We start from the raw sequence: 25,162 nt of genomic DNA, 5'->3' as shown, positions 1-25,162 counted from the left end.
AAAAGTCGCCCAAAGTTAAATGTGTTTTGTTAGGAAGGCCACCCACTGTGAAAAACACCCCATGGTCCTGTCTCATCATTTTGGCATTTATATGACACTAAAGAGGCATTCAGGACAACATCAGACATTTGTGGTAAAAACTGTAGCATTTCACACTGTTTCCGTCAGGAGTCATTTCCTCGATTCCTTCGTGTTTCGCTTGTGACAGTCATAAATTCTCAGGCAGGGACATCCATCATTCTTCTCAGCAGCACGTTGATGGGACCTGTCTTGGATGGGCTGTTTTGCGAACTGTCTATATTTAACCAGCATGAGGTAAATATTTAGTGAGTGGTGTGACGGGATGCCCCTAGAAAGCGGTGAAGCCGCTACGGGCGAAAGACGAGACGGGGAGCTGTCAGAACAAATGGCCGGACAGAACTCAAGAGGAACTCGAGCCGGAGGAAGCCTCAGACACTGGGGCACTTCATGAGGGTTAGGCTATGAAGACAAACACCCCTGCTGGAGGAAATCCTACCTTGTCACCCACCACAGCATGGCTCAGGATTATTCTGCAACACAGTCATTTGAAAATCACAAAGCAAAGGTCTGCGCTCTGCCACAGCATTGATCTTCAATGGAAGCTCTTCAATGGCAAACTCTTTTAAAGTATAAAACTGAATGACGTCAGAGTTTGGTTTGTTTGGCTTGTGTGAAGCATTTGCATAGAATAAAGCACCTTTCACTGACCAATTAATGACATGTTTACAATAGAGATGTGGATGAAATCGAACAGCTTATTTAGAAAGTCAAAACCAATGACTTCAAAATGAATAACAACTGAAATATCAAACAAAATAAAGTAAATATTACATTATGTTTATTTCTGCAGTTGTTAGTTTGTTTGTTAGACTGATCAGCCATTGGATAAAGTCATATTTTAAATGAACATCTAGGGATGCACCGAAAATTATTTGGCCTGAAAATATCAAAAATAGCTTTCGGTGTCAGCCGAATTGTTAAAAAGACTAAATAAATTGTACCAAACAATGACATTTTTGGTGAGAGTGATAGGCACGCACTCTTTATAATTCAACAAACTTGTTGGCAGTGTGTAAGCATTTAAAACTGTCTGAGAAAGACGCAATAAAATCATTACAAGAACCGACAGCGAGAGACTATTTAGCACTGCATCGCATGTCTTTGATCAGAAGAGGAAGGGGGGTTGTTGCTGGTTACTGTATGATGATTGAAATCACAAAATGGCCTTAAACAATTAGTAAATAAACTGCAGAATGTTATGTTTTATAATATACGCACGAATTGCATGTATTCAAACAGCGCTGCACAAGCTCGCGTCGCTTAACAAGGGATCAAAGTCCAAAGCGCGAGGAAAATCTGCACTGATACAATGTTACTCGTCCGTTACATTTTTGTGAATTTTTACAAGGCATGGATGTGAAAATGCGATATGTACGACAAACATCTTCCCAAATTCATTAAAAGAATCATTTATAAATCTGCTGTCAACAAAAAGAAGCACTGAGGTCTTCCTGTGGGTTTCTGCCAAAATAAAAGCTCCATCAACATTCATAAATGTTAGTATTGTAATTTTACTGTTGTTCTGTAAAATAAAATAAAGAAAGTAAGGCAATCATAATGATGATAATAATAATTACAACAACTCTATTAATAAATGTATTATAATATTCACACTAGTGTTGTCAAAAGTACCGACCGCGATACCATCGTTTTTTAAAACGTTCATTTCCCGCTAAGATTTGAGCGCAGTTGAGCAGATTCTTAAAAAGAAGTCTCTTCTGCTCAGCAAGACTGCATTTATTTGTACAGTAAAACATACAAAAACGGTAATATTGTGAAATAGTATTATAATTTTAAATAATTGTTTTGTATGTGAATATATAGTAAAATGTAATTTATTTCTGTGATCAAAGCTGAATTTTCAGCATCATTACTCCAGTCTTCAGTGTCACGTGATCCTTCAGAAATCATTCTAATATACTGATTTGCTGCTCAAAGTGTTCACTTTCCGTCTTTTTTGTCTTTAGCCAATAACATGCCTGATTCAAGCAGGGGTTTTAAAAAAATGGGCACATTTTTTATTTTACTAACTTAAAATAACTTAATTTTAAGTTCAATTGCTTTGTTGTTATAATGTCTGCTAGAATGTTACAAAATGTTCAGTTAACGTTGTTTTGTAATTATTATTATTTTTTTTTTTTGAAAAGCGAGACAAAACAGTAAACAGCACATTTTGGCTATTCAATTTATGCAATGGTGAAAAAATGCATGCCAAAATACATGGGGAAAAAAGGTGAAAAATCGTGTTCAGTGGTGTTACATTTTTTCGGTTTCAGCTTTGGCCAAGAATTTTCATTTCGGTGCATCTCTAAACATATCTACATATGTGTAAAGCCAATATGACTAAAGCGTGAACTTTACGCACATTATGTGATTTCAATTTCAAATCGAATGGCCACACTGCATCTTTTGAGTGTCACAGAATACAAACTTAATAATAACATTAAACATATACAGTAACATGCTACTTTGTTTTAAGTTTGACCAATAAGACCATTTCTTTCAAAACGAGTGTGCAGAGGAAGCCAAGCTGTTGTCATTATATTTACAATTTAAGCACTGTTTTTATTCTTTTGCTTTATTTTACATAAAAGTTCTAATAAAAATTAATCATTTAAATGATACAATTTTTTATTTAAACGAAAGCATATTTGCTATGTAGAAACTGTAAATAATAAAAAAAAAACATGTACCACTTCTGATGTAAGCCCCGCCTCTATCTGGATACTGAATACAGAAACATACAGACAATTCAGTGCACACTGCTACAGTTTACACCATGTATTTCATTAGGCTAACGTGTGCATGTGTGAGTGCAAATGTTCAAATTCACTGACTGAGCTCTTAATGTGATGTGATCGAGTCCTAAAGCATTGTTTCCATGACAACCAAGTTACTGATCTCACTCACTGCATCACAGGCAATGGTCAGAGGTCACAATGAACTCAAAGCAGCAAAAAAAAAACTGAATTCAGTTTTTACTGTTATACATCAAACATTATATGTGGTATGTGGTAGCTAAATGATGTTTTATATTAGATTAATTTGTTACACATCCAACTTTATGTACGGGTTAGACGCTTAAACTTTTATTTTCACAATATGCTAGCAAAGTCATATAACAGTAATAATGTTGCAAAACTGTAATAATCACACATTTTCATGTAAATAAAGATTGTCACACATCTCCATCTGTTTAGATAATCAGAATAGAACACATGCTGCATGTTACCACAAAAGCCCTGTTAATTAGACATTGAATAGTGATTTATTTAACACCTGCTGTACATTAGGTTGACTAAGAATGACTAGAAATAAACAGGAACAACAGGCATCAGATATGTGCTCTCACTTCTCAGGAGGAGGTAATTCTCTGTGCTTTTTTAACATTTTGACACACACTCTTAAAAATAAAGGTGCTTCAAAAGCTTCATTCAGTCTTTAAAGAACAATCTCTTTCTTACCTTTTTATAATCTGAAGAACCTTCTTTCACTGCAAAGAATCTTTTGTGAAACAGAAAGGTTCTTCAGATGTTAAAGGTTCTTTATGGAACCAATTAGACAAAAAGGTTCTTCAATGGCATCGTGAAGCACCTTTATTTTTAAGAGTGCAGTCCAGGTTATTCTTACCTTTCTTGGTATAAAATCAAAGAACATTTCCATTAAAATTGGAAGTGGCTGTCTCTTCAGTTCACTTATGTATTGTATTGGCAGTGTTGTGGCTTTGGTGATCTTTCTTTACTCAGTAGATGTTTTTTCTTGACACTTTAAAAGTAAATTCTAAAACAGAAGTGTCATATGTTTACTTATATCTGAGAACGATCTCAGCTTTTAAACTGGTGGGTCACAGAACGGATATAAGTGCATTGCACCGAAAACAGTGTGAGTGTCTACTCCATAAAGCAGGGGCACCAGGAGCCAAATTTCACTTTTTACATGAATAGATAAAAGATATAGTAAGACACAGAAAGAAAAGATGACTGACAAGATCATGAGGGAGGATTCTGTGACAAAATGTAGAGCACAAGTGCCTATATTACCAATATTGCTATGTTTAATATAAGTGAGTTTGTCTTTGTTTTATTGTTGTTGTGTTTTTACATTTTCCATTTCAATTACATTGAACCACAAACTAAGCATTCTTGTTTTAGTTGATAGAAGTTGTACATTTAACGCACCCTCTTAATGCGAATATAATGAGATTTTGACAATATTGCGATTCAACTTTACCTCATGTAAACGCAATACTTCGATCTAAATAATGCGATTAAGCTCATAATCGCAGCAAGCATAATCATATTAACATCAGTGGTGTACACCGATTTTAATCGAAATATACAGACATGTAAACACCTTAATATTGCCGCTCTGACCAAAGTGTGCATGTGACATACACACGTAAATAAATTAAAACAGCAGCCAGTAACATACCCGCTCCATAATTTGCGGTGTGCAGTGAGGTATGTGAATAATGGCAGTAAAACATTTTAACAATTCTTAACGAATAATAAGAACAATGGAAGTTGCATGTAAACGGGAATGAAGAGCTTTGCTCTTGACATGTAAACATCATAATGTGATTAAGTCCTTACTCAAAAAAATAAAAAAGTTTTCTTGTTGTTTTGTGTGTTTTGCGATTTTAAAACATTCGTTTCATTTCTTATAGAAAGGTAAAGATCTAAAGATTAAAGATCAAAGTTAGCGCTACAGATGCTCAGTGTTATTGACAAATATCTAAAATGTGCTCTGTAATTGATAACACTGTTTATTAATAAGTGGGAACATTTCCTCGCCGTGGCATCCCTGCTGGCGATACTACACACTAAAAAAAAACATACAGAATGGCCTGTTTACACCGACTCAAACAACCCTGTTGAAAAAGACAGCATATGCTGGTTAGGTATGCTTTGAAGCATGAATGCTGGTTTGAGCTGGTCATGTGCTGGTCCTAAACTAGTTCCTGCTCAAGACCAGCTTAGGACCAGTTTATGACCAGCTAAGAACCAGCTTGAACCAGCTCAAACCAGCAGCCATGCTTTAAAACATACCTAACCAGCATGTGCAGTTTTTTTTTTTTTTTTTCCTGTTTTATTTCTTTTTTTACAAGTTAGTCATTCAGAAAAACTCAAGAGTCACTGGTTTAAATCAGTCTGATGAATCGTTTACTGAATGATGGCTAATTAACTGAATCCATCAGAATGGCATACTCTGTAAAAAAAAAAAAAAGTTGAGCGAACTTTAAAAAATTTTACCAGCTTCAGCAGATTTTTGAGTTTGCTCAACTTATTTTTGTGGGAGATTCTCAGTTTTTTGTTGTATAAACTTAAAATGACAAGTTGAGAAAACTCAAAAATCTGCTGAAGCTGGTTGCCTTAAAATTTTAAGTTGGCTCAACTTTTGTTTTTTTTACAGTGTACCCAAATGAAAGAAAAGTAAAAAACAAAAGTAAAAGACAACAAAGTGAGTTCTTTTCCCTCATATTTCACAATAAAAAATTTTTTGGTGGATCTCAAGATTGATTCTGCTTCTCTGGGTGGTTTCTAAAATTAAAATGTTTGAGAAATCCTTCTTTTAAACAATGAAAGACAGGATTCTGGACACTTCAGATTCAGAAAGATCATGAGTTTTCTTTTTGCCTAAAACGTAAATAGTCTATACTACAAATATAATTAACACAAAAGGGATCTTAAATGCCAAAAGGGAATTTGGTCAGTGGACAGAACAAGCAGTCTTATGCAGAACATTCTGTTTCTTTACATAATAACTTTTCTCATATCTCACAATGTTTGTTTTGTCCTGTCAATTATTTTCTCTAAAGCCACTGCTTCCCTTGTCACCTCAGAGAAAATGCTCCTGCTGCATATAGCACAGAACAGTGCTGTCTCCATTCATCTCCATCAACGGTTACAGTGATAATGGACTTGCAGAGAACAAGATAGCTTCATTCCATGGGCAGGTATTGGAAATCACTCAAACAGACAAACTATCAAAGAGGGGCTGCATTTGTATAACCAGGTAGGATTCAATTCTTTAACAACAAGGTATCATCAACATCCCATTCTGTAAAAATGATACAGGCACATTACAGTGATCCACAGACACATGAAAACTATAGGCTCCTCGTAAATGGAGACGCAGAGCTGTTTAGGACATGATCACTGGCACTAAACTTGGTTGTACATTAGAGACAGACACTTTACAATCTGCAAAAGTTATTTCCCTTCCAAATACTGCTATGTCTAGCAGTATGATAAAAGACGACGCTTCAGCAGTCTTTTAAATGACCCACAGGCAAGGCAAAGTGGAGGCAAAAATGTATTATGGACCTTGACAACAATCCAGTAGACCTAATGGAGCATACACTGCTTTCCACCAACAAATATATTCTGTGCTAAGTGTAGTTCTACTTGCCTAGCAATGTTTAGACAGGAAAAAAGAGGACAGGTAAAAAAAAAAAAAGTTCTTATTCACTCAGACACAATGCCAACATTTAACTTTGTAACCTCATTCATCTTGTGAATTGTTTGAGGCTCAGCGCCACATACGGAGGGTCTGATTCACAGCTTTAACATTTGGAAGGTGGTGACACACCAAAGCTACACTCTCTTCCTCTTGCACTCGCGCACACACACACACACACACACACACTTTACTTAGCAATCTAAATGTGGATATTCAATAGACATCTTTTGTTTTTATACAGCTAGAGATAAATACCCAAACACTTACCCTAACAAAACTTTCTGTATTTTTACATTTAAAATGGTTTTCTTTTTTAATACAAATTTTATAAATAAAGATGTTTCCAAAATGAGGTTTTGTCAAATTCGGTTCATTTAAGGCGGTCTGACGAGAAGCACAGCAACACATCAAGGACAACTCACAGGTATCACACATGGGACACGTCACGTTAAGTTCATGACAGCAGTCCAAAACTATTAATCTAATCACCAAACAGGCAAAAGTTCACTTCAAGAATGAATAAGTAGCGTAGGTGAGTTGGTGTTTTGGAAAAATACTGAGCAGAGTTATTTAACGATTTAGCTAATGTGATTTAATGGAAAACTAAATGAGTGGCACTCTGTGGCTCGGCAGGATTTGGAACAGCCTCCTGAACCAGATACCAGTTTGCATACACTCATAAAAAACAATATGTTTGAATTTTTAAATATGTGACAGCTCTTGTCATCCGGTGTGCGACCGGATGGGTGATATGACCAAAATCGCAATATGTATCATTTTATTTCACAGCAATGCCATATATCACAATATAGCTATTTTTGCTTTAAATCATTTCAAATTTTTGATACCACTGAAATTTAAAAATTCTTGTCACCAGTGTCAATATCGCAAAAAACTAAAATTAGCCTAAATTAAAAAAAAAAAACTCAAGCTCACTGAAGACAAGTAAACAGTCAGCGATTAAATAAGAAAAATAAACTAATTACAAGCAATAGGATAAAAAAATTACAGTAGAACAAATAAATAAAGTAATCAAATGTATAAAACCACTGCACATTTCTCCTTATTAAAGTAGTAAGATTTTCTCTCGTGTTGCTTGATTAACATGAATGACAGACTGCAGGAGTATTAGACTGCTGTCACTTTAAGAGCTGCCTAGATCCAATATAATGTTACACATGTTTTAGTTCTCAGCTGCTGCTTTCACTTAACAAGACCTAAATTACTGTGTTTACAAGGATCCTTGTTCAATACTCTGTTCAATACTCCCGCACTCTATGAGCACCGTCTTCACGTGTACGTGCCTCTCTGACACAAACAGTCTCTCAGACAGCGTGCACACACAGTGAAGTGAGTTTTCTTTCACCGATGATCATAATGTGTGAAAACATGTGCAAATGATACCTTTTCGTGACCATGTAGCACAACAAAATCAACCGCAATAGTCCAAAATACCGCCCACCCCTAATTTGTATGAACATAAAAAAAGTTAAAATAGAGATGTAAACTGAACAAATTTCACAGGCATTTCATGAACAAAAATGGAATAATAGTCTCTGAACAAAGGTGGGGTCAGCATCAAAACTTGCAGTCAGCAGCTGCATTAAGTATTACAGTGCATCTCCTCCTCATTGACTGAAATGGATTTGCCAGTTCTTGCTGTGAGATGTTACTCCACTCTTCCACCGAGACATTACTGGGGGCATGGTTACATGTGGTTTGTCACTGCAAAGAAAATCAGCTGTCCATCCTTCCTCTCTGTAGCACCGTCTTAGGCGCCCTGCACAACGTTTATTGCTGAGGCCACATCTGCAATCCTCATGTCTCCCTGCAGCTGGACTATGGCATGTTCACACAGGTAATCAGCAACCGAACATCTTTCTTCTGGTGTTGTTCAGAGTCAGTAAAAAGGTCACTTTAATGTCCAAAGTTACTGTAACTGTGACCTTCATAGCCTACCACCTGGAAACTGTAAGTGTTTTAAGGACTAATCTCCAGGTACATGTGCAATAATTGTTTATGGTTCACTGAATAAGCTTGGAAAACAACCCTTCACAATAAAGATTTGTAAAGCTTATTTGGATTTTACAAAATTATCTTTAAAATACAGTATCTTGATGTTTCTTGTTTTTACCGAGTTTACTTTTTCCAGCTGATGAATGATAAAAAACATTGACAGCCAATCAGAATACAAAAGACTTTAATTTAAAGAGCTTGAGCATGTAAAGCAACAGAGAACAAAACCCCAGCAGGCACTTATAATAAACAGAACGTTATCGTCCATTAGTGTGGACCAGAGGTCGCGTTAACCGAAAATTTCCCGTCATTAACGGAAAAATCTGAAGGCTTTCCGTCACTTTAGATTACGAGTGCGCTTCGGTGTGGCAGCAGAGCGAGGGATCATCAGCCTCCAGAACAAAAATAAGACTGTCGCGAGTCTTTTGCTATGAGTTTGATTACACACAGGCGACTAGTAAAGCGAAAGAGATGATCAGTTATCACGTGCAGGGCCGCGTTATCCTAATGGGCAACATGGGCTGCAGCCCAGGGCCCCGAACACTAGGGGGCCCCCCTGAGTCAATTCTCTTTTGCATTTTATAGGGTTGCCAACCGTTCCGTATAATACAGAATTGTTCCGTATTTGCAGACAAGTGCCGTATGACCACCTAGACTATACAAATAACAAATAAATAATTATTTTTCCAAAGTATTGTTTGAATTGCAAACATAGCCACCGCTCAAGGAAGGATTTAACCCATAAGAACCCAGACTAATTTCTCCATATCGGAAAATTATGGGGCATATAAAACAGACCAAATGGACCACTTATAACATGTTTCTGCAGTTGTTTTTGAAATACATCCCCTCCTTGTGAAAGATCTGTAATGTGACATATATATGACATTAGGCGTTTATTTCTCAATTGAAAAAAAAAAATACATTTTATAATTTTTTTTTTGCTAAATAAGTTTTTTTCTGTTTATTTGCTTTTCCACAACATATTTCAAAACCACATAACTGTGACCCTTAAATTTTACAACAACTCTTTTGTGACATATCAAAATTCTACCTTTTCAGGTATATGGTTTAACCAGAAATTAATTTTTACATTTTTTTTTTTTTATTCAATAAAAATGAATAACTACCTCACACTGGAGGTCAACATGTTAAACATGCACGTAGATTTGTTAAAATATACTTTGAAATGAGCAGCAGAAAATATATTATACTGAAATAATTGAATCAGCTAAATTAATTGAGCAGCTCATTACCATTTTTATCATTTTTCTTGATGTGACAAATACATCACATCAAAATTCCACCTACTTTTATAAGGTTAATAGCCCGATGTGACATATATGTCACCACAATATCTTTGTAACTTGTTTTATATCAATTTGCTCAAGAAATGTATTAAAATCAGGTTAAGAGTAATCTAGGATATGTTATTAAAACATTAGAATTGTTGCATGGGTTGAAACATACCTTTTGTAACAAAAACAAGCGTTTTTAAAAATTGCTGACACTGTAACATGTGCTAACCAGACAGGACACCATTTCGGAAATGTTGCCATGGCAACAAAAAATGCACACATTGTCACATGACTGAACCTGGTGTTCATTATATGTCACTTAGGGACTTCCTGAGTTGAAAGTGAGGGATAATGCTTTAAAAAGACCTTTCCAGATAATCACCAGTGTTTGTGACACCCGCGTCACCGTGGGTTCTTATGGGTTCCAAGCAGAATCCTCCGCCGCCTAGTCGCTCCACAGCGAGCTGGACTCGTGTTTTGATTTCTGCAAATCATTTTGGTCGAATGCAAAGAAGTGATTATTGATCGTAAGCACAACATCCAGCTAGAAAACACACTACCTTTTACTATTTGCAATAGTTGGGCCGAGGAATAACCTTCTTTTATCTGTGAAAGCTTCAAATTCTGTCTACGAGTTTAAAACTAAATTGAAATCTTATTTTCTTACCTTGGCTTATTAAACTTTAAGTTTGTAGGCTATGTTAAATTATCTTTTGAGTTTACTAATGTTTTTGTTTTTACTGGATTTTGATTTTATTTGTACAGCACTATGGTCAACTGCTGTTGTTTTATTTGCTGGGCTGTCGCTGATTTGTAAGATTATTACTCGATAATATTGTTTAATTTATGTATTAAACTAAATAAATCACCTGAAATTAAGAGAATGTCATTAATAAAATTTACAAAAGTCATTAAAATTACTAGGCGTCACTGAATCCTAATCGTTAGGTGGGATATATGTGCTTTCATATTTTCTACTAAAGCTTAATTTTAGCTGTTTTCACTGAGAAGTTTTGCGTGTTTGAGTGTAAGGTGAAGTACTATTATGCCCAAATTACAAACATCGGAGGCGAGATACAGGAGGACACCTGCTGCTCTGCTTCCCAGAATCCTCAGTGCTGGATTACTCCTGTAGCTCATCTACATATACATCAGTAATCCTGTTTCTGCTTCAACACACACACACACACACATCACAGGAGCTGGCTCATATACAGCTAAACTGGAAAACATGCATTCAAGAACAAATAATCCTGTTTTATTTCTATAAATATCTGTTTTAACTTGGAGCAGTAGGCACAAAATGCAGCCAACAGCCAATTAAACTAAAAAATTTGATTTGTTAGCACATATAAATGTATATATGTGACCCTGGAGCACAAAAGCAGTCTTAAGTCGCTGGGGTATATTTGCAGCAATAGCCAAAAATACATTGTATGGGTCAAAATTATTGATTTTTCTTTTATGCCAAAAATCATTAGCATATTAAGTAAAGATCATATTCCATGAAGATATTTTGTAAATTTATTACTGTAAATATATCAAAACGTAATTTTTGATTAGTAATATGCATTGCTAAGAATTCATTTGGACAACTTTAAAGGTGTTTTTCTCAATATTTAGATTTTTTTGCACCCTCAGATTCCAGATTTTCAAATAGTTGTATCTCGGGCCAAATATTGTCCTAACAAACCATACATCAATGGAAAGCTTATTTATTCAGCTTTCAGATGATGTATAAATCTCAATTTCGAAAAATTGACACTTAAGACTGGTTTTGTCGTCCAGGGTCACATTTATGTGTGTAGGATTTCTGAAAGCAGCTCTATAGAAAACCATCTACAACCGTCCACAGCACATGGAAAAATATAGCAGAACATGAGATAATATCACCACCAGCCACTGAAAAACTGCAGCAAACACAAATGTTGCTCCACTGGCATCCTATATTTCATCTCCCAGGGTTGAAACAGTCACAGAAGAAGTAAAAAATGTGGAAAAAGTGAGAAAAAGAACACAGCACCCTGGAGCCAGAAAAAAACACCAATAACTAACATCACAAGTTGAATAATGAAAACTGCATCATTTCTTTGGCTGTTTTTTATTTCGCAAAGGATAAGGGGATGTTCTTTGGACCCATCTATCGCACTCCTGTCTGTGTTTGAGCACTCTAGTGTGCACTTTTATAAAGGGCTTGAGTTTTTCCAGACAGAGTGAGCGGCTGTCAGTATAGCCATAGCCAAAGGATGCACTCTGGAGCGTGACAGGCTGACTAGGTGCTCTGAATTGTTGACAAGGAAAACGTTGTTTGCTTCCGGTGTTGGACAGCATCAAATAAATGGAGGTATTTTGCGGCAGAGTAGCATTTCGAGGCTGTCCGAGTCGGGTGGGTGAATGTGGTCTGACAGAGGGGCACTGAGCGTACTACCCTTGGGTGGTGCGTAATGTTCTCTTGTGACATTTTAACTGATACACACACTGAAACATTGGGACATCCGGAGGACACTTTCATGTTTCCTTACATCCACTTTCGATGGCAAGAAACCTGATGTTTTTTGCTATTTTAAAAATGAAATCTGGCTCTTTTTTATTTGTTTGTTTCATGCTGTTGATTAATCTTGAAGGTATAGTTCACACACGGTCTCATTTAATCAATCTCATCATGACTTACTTTCATCTGTGTAACACAAAAGAAGATGTTTTAAGAAATATCTCAGTGTTTGTTTGGTACAAAGCTGTCCCTCGGCAGTATCCTTTCAAAAGGTACACCTTATTAAACCAATTAAAGGGTGCATACTAGGACCTTAAAGTTAAAGGTATTAGAACCTTCTGAATAGGTTCCACCCGAGTGACATTGAAATGTACATTGGATGTCAATAGTAACCAAAAATGCTTGGTTACTAACATTTCTTAAAATATTTTCTTAATAAATAAATCGGACACATCCCTCTTTTAAAGAAAAAAGGCACTTACAATAGAAGTGAATGGGACGGGGATCTTCTGTTAAAACGTTTCGTTGACATGACCACAAAGCTGTAAAATTGCAACTATAATACAACTACACAAAATGTTTTTGATTTTTTTAAAGCCTTATTCTTATTATTTGTCTACAGTATACTACTGAAACAGATTACATTATACTAACCCTGCTTTTCAGCTTTTTTTTTTTTTTTATAAAAATTGAGGGACTGAGATTAATTTCAAGATTGTGCCACAAATGCTGTTGACTGATCTTAAAATGTACTGAACCCAGAATATGAATTTATAGTTCATTTAAATCAGCACTCATTAGGTGAGTTGTCAGATATGTATTATGTAACAGATTAGAAGGTCTAATTGCAGAAAAAAAAGCAGAAATGAAATGCATCAAAACGAAGTGTTTGTGATCTTGAACAGTACCTTTCATCTATATACACTCAAATTCAACACACTTCCTTTAATGCAAGTTGATATTCTGCCATCTAGTGGCACAAGCATTATTTGTCGTTTAAAATGCCTCCAAGAATCTCCTTTAGTCATAAATAAATAAATATGACCGGAGGAGGTCTGGCTTTGAATGTATTGATATTTTAATCCGATTAAATCCCTTAAAACCAAATCTATCCCTCAGTATACAAAAAAACCTAACCTCCATCATAATGAGAGGATAGTGAGAAAAAGTGTCGCTCCCTTAGACCTAAACCATTTGAATGTTGGCGAGTAAATAATGAACATTTAGGGAGCAAACGTAACTCCCACTCCATCCACAGATTTCCCATCACGCTGCTAAAAATAGCATTCTTAACTCGGTGTAATTTCAGTGTCTTACGGACGGCTGTGTGCTAGATAAGAGTCCCAAATCACTCTGCTGGTTCCGGAGCAGGGAAATGTTAATTCCAAACCTAATGCATGGTGGCACTCTCTCCTCTCCGTCGAGGTGTGATTTACCCCATGTGAAAGCATCCTGACAGCCCCCTCCATCATCACACCTCTGTGACCAAATCTATAGGATGCTCAAATCTCCCGGTCCCCGGCTCATTCGTTCTTTCCATCCCTCCATCCGCAGGTGAGGCTGAAGACTGTACCGCTCGGTCCTCTGAGAATTACAGCCCTGAGAAACAGAGGCAGTCAAGCCCACTGGGACATGTGTGCGTAGAATACAGACTCTGAGGTTGTTAGATGCTGGTGTTCATTAATTAGCACGGACTTCAATCATGTGAAATAGCACCTAAGGCTGCTTTTAATTTAGATGAAATCTGCTGCACAAACACATCCAGGGCTAGTGACACGTAGTTATTGCAGCTACCCTGAAACATTTATTCTTTTAGCAGATGCTTTTATCCTCAGCAACTTGAAATGCAATGAAAGGGAGCAAAATAAAGCTGAAAAGGGGGTTGATGCTACTCACAGACTTTAAAGTTCATTTGAGAGTCTATCAATATGCCTATTTAAGCCATTAGATCAATGCGATTCAATACCGCAGCGCGCCAGGGTGCATGAAATCCACTGATTCACGCTTGCCTCTATACAAATGCTTGGTAAAGGAGAGCACAGGCGAAAGTATCTGAAAGTTTGCCAATTCAAATTGCCATTTGAAAACTTCTTTTGAAAGCTTTGGGAGTTTTAGCTGTGGAGGGGGTAGAGCTGTTGATTTCAACATTGTGCATTTTTCATTTTAATTTAGTTTTAATTGCATCAATGAGCATGGAGCTGAAAATTGCACATGGCATGCAGCTGCTGGTATGGCCAGGGGGCAGAATTTATTATTATTTTTTTATTTTGCTATTGTCTGTGTGCTTGCTGGAGTGCAACAGAGGACCGGGGCCGCACACGGTAATGGATTCCCTGCTCGTCCTGTACCATGTAGCCAAGTGCGATTTGTCAGGTTGTTGCGGGGGGCAAGAGTTTTTCTGCTTTTGTAATCAGATTCTTCTTGTTTGGTTTAGTAGCTAAACAATTATGTTTCAGCTAACAAAAAAAAGTGTGACTAAATGTTGACCCCATTATTCATGATCCATTTCAATTTTAAACTATATTAAATCACTAAAGATTAAACTTAAATGCTATTTATTCATTATAAAATCTAGCATCTACTGTAATATAATTTTAAAGTTTTGCTAAGTTGCTTTTAAAAAAATATTTTGTCACAATACGCAGCTGTTTTGAATGGCTGTCAATAGTCAAGTTTGAATGGCAATCAGTTTTTGACATCCGTGTCATAGCATAATTATGCAATCTACCAGCAGGGACTAACTAGCCGAAGTCTTGTGTAGCTAGACCTTGAAATAGCGTTTTCTGAGATATACCACAATGCCAGACCATGGCTGAATAAAAAATAATAATCATGGATAGAAAATGTGTTTTACGCAGACATAACTCAAAAAACAATGGAATGGACCGTTTTGCTTGTGGATATTTCCTTTTCTTAATACTATGTCCCTCAAACAAGATTTGATGTCACTATACTGACATAATTTGACAAATACAGAATTTATTTCATCCTCAAAAAGTCTGCTGTATCAACCTGCTACAGTTCCTGACAGTCTAATAAATAATAAACCTTGTGTGGAAGTCAGTCTATGAGATTAGAACATATCATCTGTTTGTCCAACCAATGGAAAACAGGAGAGTGTTCAAGAAGCCCATTTTGGAAACCGTCTTTTTGAAGAAAACTTATAACCATGTGCAAAGCAATAGGCAACAGTACAGCTCAAACTTCATACTACCTATATTGCCACGGACTAATACTGCAGACAACAAAGAACCAGCAAACAGCAGTAAATCTCTACTACTGAGGTAAGATCACCCCCGCACCCACCCGGTGCAAGAATCGCAACCAGGGGGAAATTATCACAGAATACTTAAAATTTCACTTTTAGTCATTTCTATATTTAAAAATGGTGTCATTTATGAAAAAATAAATAAATAAAATAAAGTAATCGAATTATCCTATATATCAATCGAATTACAAATTTAAATAAATGATTCCACTCAAGTTGTTTATGATGAATAATGAAAGTTATAGAAACGTACATCTAATTCATGGATTTATTAAATAACTCTATATTTTAATAATTAAAAACATAAGAAACAACATGCCAGGGCAACCTTCCACAAATCCCCTATATTAACAAACAGACATGACATAACTGTTAATCTCCAGCATAAAATAAATTCGCAATCACTACTATCTAAAAAAAAAAAATCTATAGTCAAAAGCCATCCTCCCTTTTGTACATGTTTCATTTCATTCGGGCCAATGCCACAACTGCCTTCATTAAAAGATTTTGCCAAATTAATACCTCAAATTAAGTTTTCTGTGGTTTTGCTGAGGGGCTTAGATAACTTTATTAGCAAAAGTAGAACATCTGATTAAGGTAATTACACAATGTTAATTATGGTTCCTAATCACACCGCTAATCACGGGCACCCTTGCTGGTTCAATCTTAAAATCAAATTGCGCTGCCTTGAAGGTGTGGCGATTCATTTGGCGAATCTCCATCTAAAGCGGTTTTCCAGCACACTCAGCAGTTCACCTGCCGAGGAAGAGAAGGGTGAGGGTACAAATCAAGTACAGAAGGCCTATTTTCATTATCTTGCTACTGTTGGTTCTGCATGTCTAATGTGCATCATTTTACCTTCTGAGGAATCCTGGAGAGTGTTGCCAGGCAACGTGCACATGGTATGGGGCGCATGTGGAGGTTCACTAGTTTGCCGTGTATAATAATCCAAACAAGCCGAGCAGTCAACAGTGTGACATTTTCAGTAAATGGAAAAAATCCTTTGGTACTTTTAAACCACTTCGCTGCTAAACACAGACATAGCTGCAAAAAGGTATTTTTGGGAGTGCATCACACTACTTGAAGAATAGTTCAGCCCCCCAAAAAATGCTGTTATCAGTTATTCCTCTTCGTGTTGTTCCAAACCCATATTTTTCTTCTGCGGAACACAAAAGGACAAATTTTGAAATATTGTACTGGTTGCTCTTTTTCTCCATGCAGTTATTCCCCTTGAGGATTGAGGGCTTCAAACAGGTTGTAAAAGCGCCATAAAAATGGGCCGTATGACGTGTTCGCTACAAGTCTTTTGAAGCCATAAAACAGGCTTGTGTGAAGAACAGACCCAAACTCCAGACATTACTCACTGATAATCCTCCCCTGCTGCGACCAGATCATTGAGCTGGTTTTGTGAACTTGAGAACAAGATCAGTCAGATTTGAGAATGAATCATATGTAACGTATTGTCAAATAAATCGACCAAATCATTGAAAGGATCTGATTCAAAATAATGAAACGTTCACAATTTGACTATACTTGTTCCAGGAGCTCGGACGGCAGATGGGCGGATAAATAAATCTCCATTCACAGCAATTGCATAAAAATAATAATTTTTTTTTTATAATTGATTAAACGTATACACCACCAATCAAAACTTGGGTCAGCAGGAGGAGGAAGAAGAAGCAATAAATACTTTTACTCATAATTTACTCATTTTGAATTTTTCAAAATGTAAAGACATGTATATTGTCACAAAATGCATCATGAAAAAAATCCACAAAAATATATGAAGCAGCACAACTATTTTCGACTTTGATGATAATAAGATTCAGAATATTAGAATGATTTCTAAAGGATCGTGTGATACTGAAGACTGGAGTAATCAGCTTTACCATCACACTCAAATAGAAAAAAAGTTATTTTAAATTGAAATAATTTTTCTCAATATAAAAGTTTCTACTGAATTTTATGCAGCCTTGATGAAAAAATCTTACCGATTCCCAACTTTTAACCAAAATCAAACTTTTGATTCATTCATTCTATGAAATAACCAAATGTTGTGCAAAACCAAAATAAAACCTCATGCACAAGACACCTGCAGTCTTAAATTATGAATCATATTTGAATTGTGCAAGAATCACAGTAGGTTGCAAAACAGAGAGCACAAATGAACCGTTTCCTCACATGAATCCAGTAAGAAATTTAACTCAACCCTAAAGCATCACACTCAGTTAAATAGTCGAAGCAGCAAAGAGACTGGAGGCTGGAGGATGAACATAATTTTCAGCTTTTAACCACGTTCCACGAGGACCAACTCAAGGAGAGCTCCATTGCCTGCCATTTGCATACATTTCCAAATGAACAGAATTTTGTCAAAATTTGGCAGAGAGTCAAAGCGATGTACGGGGGTTGCGAACGCTCGTCTCCGAAAGCTCCCGGTTCACACTGAGCGGTGACAATCTGGCCACGTCTCATCCGTCACTCTCCCGGGTAAGAAATGAACCAGCCTGGGACACTAGCAGAATGCTGGAAGCTGTCCAAATTAATTATAAGGCCTCTCAGAATACAGAGAGCTGACTAGCCTGTGTGCGTCTGTCCCTGTGGCAGGGACAATCGCTCTCGAAGTTGGCAGATGCATTTATCGAATGATCTCAAGCAACAGAAGTGCTGCATTGCATGATTTATAGAAGATAATTTCAGACCTTACCTGCTGAATTTGTAAACATCGTCAGTCAGTCCTTTCCAGGCTAACAAATAGCTGCCATTTAAAAATATGACAGACTATTAGCATAGAGGCATGGGCTAATACTGTGGATCATAGCCTAGAGCGAAGTGAGTGGAATCTGACTGTAATTGATGGAGTGAACTTGTCAAGGCAGTTTAAGTCTGTAACTGACAATGGATCTGAGGACACAGACCTGAGTCAGGGTAGACAGCATACTTAATTTGACACAAATGACAACGAGGCCGTGAAGGATAGAGGTAACAGTCTGTTCAATGAGCTGGACTGTTGTGTACCTTAGTGTAAGCGACCAAACACAATCAATTTCCAGTTGGAAAAACTCTAGAAAACAAACAAAAATTGAAAAGAAACTAATTGTGACCTAATATTGCATGTCTGTTACTCTACCCTGACTAAGGTTTATTCACTGCTTATTTAAATAGAAGATTAGGAGCTGATGGGTAAAAACAGTGGGTGAAATGGGAATAGATACACCAATCACATCAAATTCTTTGAATTCCCATTTTTATGAATAAATATTATATTCAAAATTAACACACACTGAATCAAACACAGACTGAAAAGTCTAGAAAAACTTTTTTTTTTATATAATTTGCATCGTGTGGAGTTATGATATTTAAAGGGATAGTTCACCCAAAAATGAAGATTCTGTCATTAATTACTCACCCTCATGTCGTTCGAAACCCTGAGGGTCTGAGAGCTCTCGGATTTCATTAAAAATATCTTAATTTGTGTTATGAAGATTAACGAAGGTGTTACGGGTTTGGAACTACATGAGGGTGAGTAAATAATGACAGAATTTTCATTTTTGAGTGAACTATCCCTTTAAGAAAAATTGTAGCACTCCAAAAGAGAAAAAATAAATCATTTTGCTGCAGGTGCGTAGAGCCAAGGGGATACTTGAAATGAACACAAAGGTAGCTAGCCGCTCACTGAATCCAATACAGACTGAAAAAGTCTAGAAAGACACGTTGTTAAAGTGATTCCATTTTAAACTTTGCTCCATTTTTTTTTTTTTTTTGTATGTTAATAAGTGTGCCTTACGAAGTTTGTATGTTTTCTGTCTAGCGTTGTGAGTATGAAATAAATAAATACATAAATTCAGATCAGCGCAAGAGGGAAGAAAACTTATCTCGACAGTAAATTAAAGCCTGGACTGATGCATGCAAGTCTTTGTATATATGCTGCTCTGAGTGTTGTGTTTCTCTGCAAAGCAACACAAACCACGTGAGCTGCGAGGAACCGCAGCTGAACATTGCTTCAGCAATTCAGGGCAGACAAATGAAAAGTAATTGACTCAGGAGCTAGAAATCAGACCCAGTGGAGAAGGAGTTATCATTCTGAATACTGATCAGCTTATGTGATTGACATCTAACAACACAGAAAACAAAGCCCAAAGCGCAGAGGGTTTCATCAGCAAGTGTGGAAACATTCAAATTGTTACAGACAGCTAGGTGAAAATGAGTTGGACGTTGTGGTCCTCTCTTGGGATGCAACCCCAAAAATGAGAACTCTAGCTAGAATTCAAAGATAAATTCATATATGTGTGCATTCGTTTTCTCTAGAGTCATCAAGAACATACAAAATAAAGCAAAAACAAAACAAACAAACAAAAAAGTGGTTTCTCTTCATTAGGGTTTCAAAAAGTGGAAATCAGTTCCAGTCCACTCCAAGACTGTGTACTTAACATTTTTATGAATAAATTGCAAAGGGTTGTGAATTCTGAAAGCATAAAGAAAACAGGGGAATTTATTCTTGCAAGAAGGTCAAACAGTCACACAGAGCATCTGCAGAGCGTGTGACAAAAGACAATCCTTCATCACAGTCTTTTATACTCTAAACTATACCAGGATGCTCTCACATTAACCAATCGCAATGCATATCTCTCACACGTTCCCTTTTATGGGACCCATGCAACAGAAATAAAATGTATTGTCTCGCACCTTTTGACACGTGTTATTAACATGAGCATACATAAAGACACAGATGAAGCTTCTAGAACAGAATAAACAGGTGATAAAATAATTTTTCATCACAGTGAGTAGTCATTTTAGAATAGGGAACACTTATTCACTCTTAACTACGACTTTTCCCTCAATAAATTCCTAATTTGCTGCTTATTAATAGTCAGTAAGGTAGTTGTTAAGTTCAGGTATTGGGTAGAATAAGGTCATGTAGAATAAGGCATTTATAAGTGCTTAATTACTACTAATAAATGGCTAATATTCTAGTAATATGCATGCTAATAAGCAACTAGTTAAGAGACCCTAAAATAAAGTGTTACCCTCTTTAGTTCAGGGACAATTGTCGCTATTAACTAGTTGTTTATTAGCATGCCTATTACTAGCATACTGCCTGTGTTTATAAAGCACATATTATTGGATTATACTGCATGACCATTTTTAGATATTTTAATCCCATCCCATACCTGGGGTAAACGTACCTATTAAGCTCACCAAAATCTACATTGAGACATTTTTAGTGCATAAGATATTGGTTTCAGTGCAAGAAGTTGTTAAAATAAAATATTAATCTCTCACACAAAAATATTTAATTTTATTTTAAATGACAAAAGCATTTCAATAAAGATCAGTAAATGCAAAAAGTCTGACTGTGGTTAATGGGTACATTTTTGTTATGTAGATATGCAGATTAGCGTCACGCAAAGGAGGGGTTTGGAAAAATGAATTGTTGAGCAAATCGTTGGGAGACGTTAAGCAAGTAAGGTAAAGATAAATGCATATAATAAGACAATGAAAGTGTTTTTTGACCTTGCATGCATGTCAACCTGTTGTTGGGGACTCCAAAAACCAAAATATGAATTAAATGGTTTGAAAAAAACAGATACATTTTTGGTTTTAATTTTTTAATCACATTGGAATCGAAAAGAATCGGAATCAGAATTGATCAAATTCAAACAATACCCAACCCTACAACAGATGCATGCTTGATATCTGGTGACGGAGTCTGGAGAAAATATATGGAATTTTCCCTTCTGGAAACCAACTACTGCACTCTACTGGATTTTATTTATTTTTATTTTTTTGTATGATCATTCATAGTAAATGATGCAATCTGCATATTAAAATTACAATGTATGGACGTTTAAGTAAGTGTCTTTTCTCACAGACCAGCATTTATATTCTGTCAGGAATAAGCCATGTGCCCAAAAGAGATTGTTTTGCTCAGTAGCCTGCCAACACAGCCACCAAGAGACTTTGCACAGGGAGCTGAGAGAAAGCACCGGGTTCTTGCATGCAATGATAGAATTGGCCAATTTCACCCTCCCGCCCGGGGCAGTGTTTACACCTCTTGTAAATGACAATGGGAAGAGGCTAATTAAAACTAAGGGAACATTTAAAAGTGTTGTTTGTTCTTTTGTGTTTTAGCAAAACAGAACTCAATCAATAAATGAAATTTCCACGGCAGTGTCTGATCATAACATTTGAAATTACACCGGCAGAAAATAAGTGTTGGCTTTTCCACTGTTAGCATGCAAATGCAAGCGCAAAATGATTCTGCGCTACTCAGATAAACTGCGCTGGGATTCAAAGGTAATGATCTCGTGGTCATCATCACTTGATTCAAATTTTCCAAATGCTGAAACGGTCGACTCAACATTTCCTCAAACAAGGAGGTAAATAAGATGTCAGTTCTGTGACAGAGGTCTCAGATCTGCCCAAAGGGATTGTGGGAAAACACTGCCTCCATATACCTCTCCACATTCATCTGTCCTAGAGCAAATTGGCTGCCACCAGGGTTGGCAAGGATCATCCTGCTGTAAATGAAGACTGAGCCAACTCAGACGGCCTGTCAATTTGGCCCTAGCATCATGGGACCTTCCAGTCCCCAGACCTGTCCGCTCCAATCCTCACCACTATTAAAAGTGTTCGCAATTCAACTATGGCCAAGGGAAATATTTAACCGGAGTGCTGTCAAAGCAGAGACTTTTTTTATGTTAGTATATAAAAATTAAACACCCCCTCTTCCAGAGCCAAAGATGAGAAAGTTGAAGCCATTTACAGAAGTGGAAGCAGCAAGGCGCATTACCTGAGAAACAGAGTGGTTTGTTTATTAGAAGAGTAGTGCGGGTCGACATACCTGTCAGTGGATTTTCCATCTCACTCAGATTAATGCTCCTCTTGTGCGTCTGCATCTTCATCATTTTATTCTGCATGTAGATGCTTTATGGCTGTTTGTAAACAGAAACAAAGAGCTACTTGATTTCCACAGCTGAAGAAAAGTCTGTCATCTCAAGCACTGATATAAAGAGTGCTGTAATAATTGAAGTGCTTTGTACGCTTTGACTAAACCAACCACAAAGGGTACTGGCTGTTGGACACGCTGGCAGCAGGGGAACAATCTTCTATTCGCTTTGATTTGTGTAAAGCCATTACCTGACAAACCTCCTGGACCAATTGAGATCAATGGTTTAATCCAAATGCTAAGTGTTCCTCGCTGTAAACGCACATGTTAATAATTATGGTGGTGAGGTGTCATTATGTTCCTGTAAGGCATCTCGAGGGATCCGACTCTAAATGAGAAAGCTTTGTCTCAATTATGGGCATTTAAACTGAGGGTGTTCAAGATAAGGTGAAATAAAAATTACCCTAAAAATATACAGACAAACAAATTGCATAATATCAGGGGTAATGCATCAACTATCCTCTGAAAAGCCTGCCTCCCACAATGTTTAATTTTCATAACTGCGGGTAAAATGGTTTCACAGTCTCTGTGGATAATTTCACATGCTTTTGTTTAAAATCTAATACGGTGGAAAATTACCTCCAGTACATTCATTTTTCCCCAATCCTGCCTGATAAATCGTGCCATTTGAGATGAGAAGAAACAGGTGGGTTTTAAACTGAGATGACTAGTGCAAGTCATTTCCATTTTGAGAGGTTTCTTTATTGCTCTCCGTTTTGTTACATCTGTTTTCTGCCATGCTCCTTCACCTTGCCTGATGTTTCTTTGCAGCATCGGCTTGTTCAATTTGTATTCCTAAATTACCGAGCATACCATTACTGGCTTATGACTTTCTGAGGACTGAGACACACCTGCAGCCAAGCAGAACATCTCACACTGAGCGGCTAATCGTTTCGGATCTGCACTTCAGACGTTACCGTTTTCATGTTTGTTCACCTCTTTAACACTGAGCTCTAATTGTGCTTCTGAATTAGGAGCACTCCAGAACGTTTAGAGAGAGTAATTTATCCTGGTGTCTAAGCCTTAATGTTTGTTTTTCCTGATTGACACAAATGAATCTCATCCTTCACGATTAAACTACCCAACAAAGAGGCAGTACTCACCGTCAAGACGCTCGGTCTTCCAAATAAGACGGGATTTATGTTCTCCATTAAGTCGGTGGAGAATTTACGGAGCCCCAAAAGTGACACTTGCAGCGGCAGGGAACAAAACTTTGGCACGGGAGCGAAAAAATAATAATTAAGAAAACCGATTTACGGTTTATTTGTTTTTTGCGTACCTGAAGACTTCTCACATATTTTGCAACTTGAAGTTGGTGACCACGTTAACTGACAGAAAGCTGTATGATTACACTATTGACAATAAACACACTTCTTGCTCGCGAAATTTCGCTAATGTCAATGCCGCTTTTTTCCTGTCACTTCAGGGGCTCCGTAAAAATTCATGAACCTTGAACCTTCAGTGCCAACAGAAAGTAGGCTAATGGGTAGTACCTATCTAAAGTTAGCAGTATTAATAACTTTATTACATATTTAGTAGAGTTATTTTCAAAATAGCGTACCGTGAGGAAATGAGTCACTTGAATCATATAGCGCTGAAAATCATTTTAGCGAACCGATTCATTTAGAGACGGTTCAAAAACTGATTGAGTCTCCCGAATACCATCCTCTCCACTAGATGGCACCTACATCAAATGATAACAATGCCTGTCCTTTTGCCCTCACTTTTGGCACAGACCATAAAATGAAAGTAGATGCTGATACTGCCTTATGTTCAGTATGGCTATATTGTTTTTACACAAGCTTTGCTTTAATTGCATGGTACATGGCTGCCTACACAACAACACTTGTCCTTTTGCACTCACAGGCTTTCACTTTTGTCACAGACCATATGAACATGGTATATGCTGATATTGCCTTAATGCAGTTCAGTAGCTACATTGTTTTTATACAAGCTTTACTTTAATTTCATGGTAGATGGCTGACTTTTACATAATACACAGCAACTGAGTGCCTGAAATAAATAAACGAATGAATAAAAACACATATCAGTTTTAGTACAGCAACGTTTATATAAAAAGGCTGGAAGTGCTCTAGATGAACCAAATACTGTTCAAATATAATTTGCATGCAAGTTATATAATGAAGAGTGTAATATATATATATATATATATATATATATATATATATATATATATATATATAAAGGAAACAGAAAAAAGAACAGTGCAAAGTACAAATTGTTCTACTTTGCATCAGGAAGTGGTTTTGATCAGCAGACCAAATCACACTTTATCTCAACTCTCTCTGTATGTGAAACTCACTATAGTACCTCAAAAACCCCTAAAACATCCTGAAAGATCAGTATATCAGTGTTCACTTTTGGTTTTGACATGCCCACTAACAGGCATGTTGTTCCACCACACTCCAGAATAATAACAGAAAACAAAAATGTTTTAAAAATTCATTATTTTGTCATTCATTATTTAGAGGCAGCATCAGCATGATTGATTTGCAGGCTTTTGCTGCTTTTTTTTTCTTCTGCCTAATTAGCCTTTGGGCACTCGGTCACAATAATACAAGCCATCTTTTGTTTCCTGT

At 36.7% G+C, this 25,162-nt stretch overlaps 1 protein-coding gene across 4 annotated transcripts in view; it reads right to left on the bottom strand.

Annotated features, from left to right (window-relative positions):
* thsd7ba (thrombospondin, type I, domain containing 7Ba) overlaps positions 1-24,138 on the bottom strand; it is a 250,151-nt gene extending 226,013 nt beyond the window's left edge. For 3 of the 4 annotated variants that reach the window (XM_058788086.1, XM_058788091.1, XM_058788090.1), the window contains exons 1-2: positions 23,666-23,850; positions 22,458-22,548 (exon numbers count right to left, since the gene is read on the bottom strand). The gene's annotated coding sequence lies outside the window, so the exon portion shown is untranslated. Of the gene's footprint in view, positions 1-22,457; positions 22,549-23,665; positions 23,851-24,123 lie in introns of those variants that run through there. The other variant, XM_058788088.1, reaches the window with a different exon arrangement.
* Between the last annotated feature and the right edge of the window lie 1,024 nt (positions 24,139-25,162).

Source organism: Onychostoma macrolepis, chromosome 09, assembly GCF_012432095.1.
Source record: "Onychostoma macrolepis isolate SWU-2019 chromosome 09, ASM1243209v1, whole genome shotgun sequence".
Lineage (NCBI taxonomy): Eukaryota > Metazoa > Chordata > Actinopteri > Cypriniformes > Cyprinidae > Onychostoma > Onychostoma macrolepis.
Note: the sequence above shows the minus strand (reverse complement) of the source record. Positions and strands in the feature narration are given on the sequence as shown.